The following is a 4,336-nucleotide window of genomic DNA, read 5'->3' as shown; positions in this document are numbered from 1 at the left end:
TCTTTCTTTTGACACCCATATTGCAATATCTAATTTATGTAATTAATTTACTTATATTGAAATTTTTAAACAGGTGGCAACTCTCTATTTTTTCTGGTTTTAACCATCCGGATATTATAAAAAACAAACCGAAAAAATAAAAATATTAAAATCGGTCAAGCTGTTTTCGAGTCTTAGCGAGGCTAACGGACAGCAATTCATTTTTATATATAAGATATCTTCTTTTAAAAATGCGCAGGCTCGAAATTAACTTTAGAGCTATGGTCTGGAGGAATTTTTTTCTTAGAATTTTATGAAGAATCCGAATATGCTAGGAACAATGTCAAAAAAAATCGATCCATACAAATTGACCCGCCCTAATGTACGTATAACTACAGTTTCTTTTGTTAAGCAAAAATAATTTGTAATAAATTTACCAGTCTCTGTTTTTGTGATTTATTTAACGAGTGGTGTAAAGCCTAGATACGTATAACCTTTATTTACAAAAAAAGAATCATGATTTTACTAGTATTTCTACTTGCGATTTCTTTAACTAAAACATGTGAATTTTATTTGAAACATTTTAGCCGTTTTTAGCCACTTTTTTTGCCAATATAGCCGGTCAGCTCAAAGTTCTGGCAACACTGTTTCTGAAAATAAAACTCTTTGGGTATGCATTTCTGCTATTAGCAAGCATTTAAGCATGGTCATGCCGAAACGAATACATGACGACTCGACTTCTGCTCACTTGAGCGCACATACCACACATTACACGTTTTTTGTCCGTTGTTTCTCAAATCCATACCTCCGCGAACATTTCTGCAGTGAGATATCGCAGATACACCTACATGTGTTTCAATCCCTGTAGGGAAACGACTAGTGCGGAATTGGTTCTGTTCTAGTGCGTTTGGAACCATGACTAGTACGCGTTAATTCTCTTTTGCATGCTAGCGACTGGCGAATTTAACATTGCGATGTCCTAGGAAGTGTCAATTGTCCCCCGTTGCATCCCTTTGGCTCTAGTTCCGAACCAGTTCTAAATTCGACAGATAAGATCTAGTTCGTTTTGCATCCCTTTTTCTATAGTTCCGAACCAGTTCCAAATTCGACAGATGAGATCTAGTTCGATCTGCATTCATTTTTTTTATGTAGTTCCCAACCTGTTATAAATTCGTCACCTTAGATCTACATTTCTAATCAGGCTTGTCGAAACATTTCCCTTCTATATTAAATACGATCGGTTGAAGGAAGGACAATACAATCACAAATGTTTAAACGTATTTATTTAAAATTTATAAACCACATTAGTAGTAACAGTAGTATTAAACTTAAGTAGTAAGTAAAAAACAAAAGTGCGTTCTGCTTAAAAGTAAAAATATTAGTTCAGTTTGTCTTACTTTTCTAAATTTAAGCATATTGAGTTTTAAGTAAATTCAGTAAGTTTTTGTCGTACATAACTTAAATAAGATATACAGTCAGTCAATAAAGTTTAGGTACAGTGAAGTTTTTACAATACCGGCAACTATTTTTTAAATATTTTGTTTCCCTAATTTATTATAAAAATATGGTTAATTCTACACCAAAAACCCCAAAAATCAGAGTTCCAAACCTTATGCAAAATTAAAGAAAACTGCAAATTTCCATCCAAGTATTGCAATTTACACTCTTTAGAAAAAGGTTAAGTACTCAGTTATTAGCCCATTCAATTTTAGTATAACAAAGTGCAAGTTTGAGGTAGCTAGGACTTACCATTGATATTTAGCAATTTTTTTTTGTTGTTTGCTAAGTCCTAGCTTCCTCATACTTGCACTTCATTATACTAAAATTGAATGGGCTAAAAAACTTTTTCTAGAGAGCGTAAATAGAAAGTGAATTATTTTAATGAAATTTTGCAGAATTTTCTTAAATTTTGCACAAGGTTTGGAACTCTGATTTTTGGGGATTTTGTTGTAGAATCGACCATATTTTTTTTTTTAATTACCGAAAACTAAAATATTAAAAAAATAGTTGCCCGTATTGTAAAAAATTCGTTGTACCTAAACTTTATTGACTGACAGTATTAATGTAGCTGTGCTGGATTGCATAAAAAAAAAATTAATTTGTCTTTTCTTAAAAAAAAGGTAGCTCTGGTGGCTTGCATTTTTAAATAAATTTAGTGAGAAAGTGATAATTATTTTGACACTTTTTTTTTTAAATGCCTCTTTTTCTGCAACTGCATTGCCTTTCTCAATTGTCCTTCAGGATCTTGGCCTTTGTTTATGGAATCACTAAGTATAATGATTATTAAGCAACTCAAAAACTATACCAGCGTGATTACCGACGTATCCTTTTGAGAGATAGCCGCACCCTTATAAGAGGAATAAGAACAATCTTTTCAGGTCAAAATTTCAGTAGGTTGCATCTGTATGGCCTTTTCAATTTATAAATTATCATTATTTTTAAGTGGAAAAATAAAACTCAAAATTAATGATAATCTCTGCGCGAAAAAATAAAAATCATAAAATAATCATTATTTGTAATCCCAAAAATAAAAATCAAATAATAATTATTTCCGTTTGAGCGAAAAAATAAATATATATATATAATTCATAAAGTAATGATTAAATGCTGATTTAAATTATTTTTCTCATAATGATTACCTTCCCTGCGTTTAAAATTTGAAATAAAATAGTTAAGTGAAAGTACCACATTTCACTGCGTTTGGCCTGGTGAGGGACTAGTTACTATCGGCCTGGTTCGTTTGTGGCGAAAAAGAACTAGTACTGAACTAGAAATTTGGTTCACTAGTTCCAGTTTTCCCTACAGGGATACAATTTGCACGAATTTCAGTATGAAATCATTTATTTTCAACTAGCAGACCCGGCGACCTTCGTCCCGCCTAAAATTAGATTTTTAATTTAAACATTTTGGACCAACAGTTTCTGCAACAATCCACATTTACGATTTGTACTGGCACATTCATCGGCGGAACGAACGTGTTATGTCCATGAGAAGTTTCCTGGCGGCAACAATGATCCGGATCTATAGTGAATGTGCCCTAGAAACTTTATCGTGTTCAACAGAAATACAATATACATACATAAACTGAGATGAAATACCTTCAAAACCAGTTTCGCGAAAGCAATTTAAGTGAAGAATAATTTTTTTTTTGTCAGGTTCTATATTAAATTCAATTAAAAAAATAAATTTCCATTAAATTGCTTTCATGAAACTGGCTTTTAAGGTATTTCGACAGGTGGTGATTTGAGATTTACCACTGCACAACTCAACCCTGGTTTCTTCGAATGAAGCTTTGACGCATAATATTGACAAATCACATCCATTGGGCCAATCGTAACACACGAGAGTTCGATATACTCAATGGTGCAACAGGTCGATTTAGTCTGACATTTACGTCACCTTTTCTCACTTGTCGATGTTTAGTAATAACTCGACCTCAGCACCACCTGGCAGCTTTTTTTTGCAATTGGACTGCCTTTACCGATTCCAATACATGTTTTGAATATCCACCAAATCGGATCGTAAAAAAAGATTTTTTGTAATAACTCAACTCCAGCGTCAACTGGCGGATTAAATTGTGAAACTAAACTATCCAGAGACCCACTCAAACACACACACAAAACTTTGTTAAAATCCCTCCAGCCATTTAGGATTTCACTCACAAATATACCTACAGAAAAATTATATACACATTCAAAGATAAGTAAAAGTCAGTACGTTTGTACTTTTCCACGCTCCCTTTTTAAAGAGCCAATTTTTCTCAATGAGTATGGGATCAATTTCATATATCTACATAAGAAGTGTCCCAGTACTGTACCATGAACACTTCCAGAGATATGCAGTATGAAATCCGGCTTGTATGGTAGGTGCCACGCCCCTTTTTCCAATAGCTCCATATTTTCTCCATGACTATGCGATTAATTTTATATATCCATTATTCATTAAGTATTACAGTGTGTGTCTTAACTATCAATAAAATTTTCAAAATTTTTAAAGTGTTTTCACGTTTTCCAAGCTCACATTTTGGAAACAGTCGAACAACAAATCAAACCGCACAGAAAAATTGTGTATGTACATTAGGGTGGTCCAACAATGCATGTCGGATTTTTTGTTCTCTCACCTTCTAGGATTTTTCTATACCGAAAAAAGATACATTTTTTTTCTTGTTTTATGAATTTTATATGGAGAAAAAAACACTTCATTGAGATGGTATAGAATTCTTGAAAAGCAATATAATTCGATCGTAAAACTTTGTTTCTCTTCAGGAGGTTTCCCAATAATAATACCCAATTATTTTTTTTTTAATTTTGGATATAACTATATTTTATGGGTAATCTTTAAAAAATATTGAAAATAT

General features: G+C 32.4%; 1 long non-coding RNA gene across 1 annotated transcript in view; it reads right to left on the bottom strand.

Annotated features, from left to right (window-relative positions):
* The window catches only part of LOC108360784 (uncharacterized), a 14,264-nt gene extending 10,729 nt beyond the window's left edge, over positions 1-3,535 (bottom strand). Inside the window, exon 1 of the long non-coding RNA XR_001847180.1 lies at positions 3,526-3,535. This is a non-coding gene — a long non-coding RNA (uncharacterized LOC108360784). The remainder of the gene's footprint in view (positions 1-3,525) is intronic.
* Between the last annotated feature and the right edge of the window lie 801 nt (positions 3,536-4,336).

Source organism: Rhagoletis zephyria, unplaced genomic scaffold (assembly GCF_001687245.7).
Source record: "Rhagoletis zephyria isolate East Lansing unplaced genomic scaffold, Rhagoletis_zephyria_1.1 Rzeph_scaffold_00628, whole genome shotgun sequence".
Taxonomy (NCBI): Eukaryota; Metazoa; Arthropoda; class Insecta; order Diptera; family Tephritidae; genus Rhagoletis; species Rhagoletis zephyria.
This window is presented reverse-complemented; position numbering and strand designations above follow the sequence as displayed.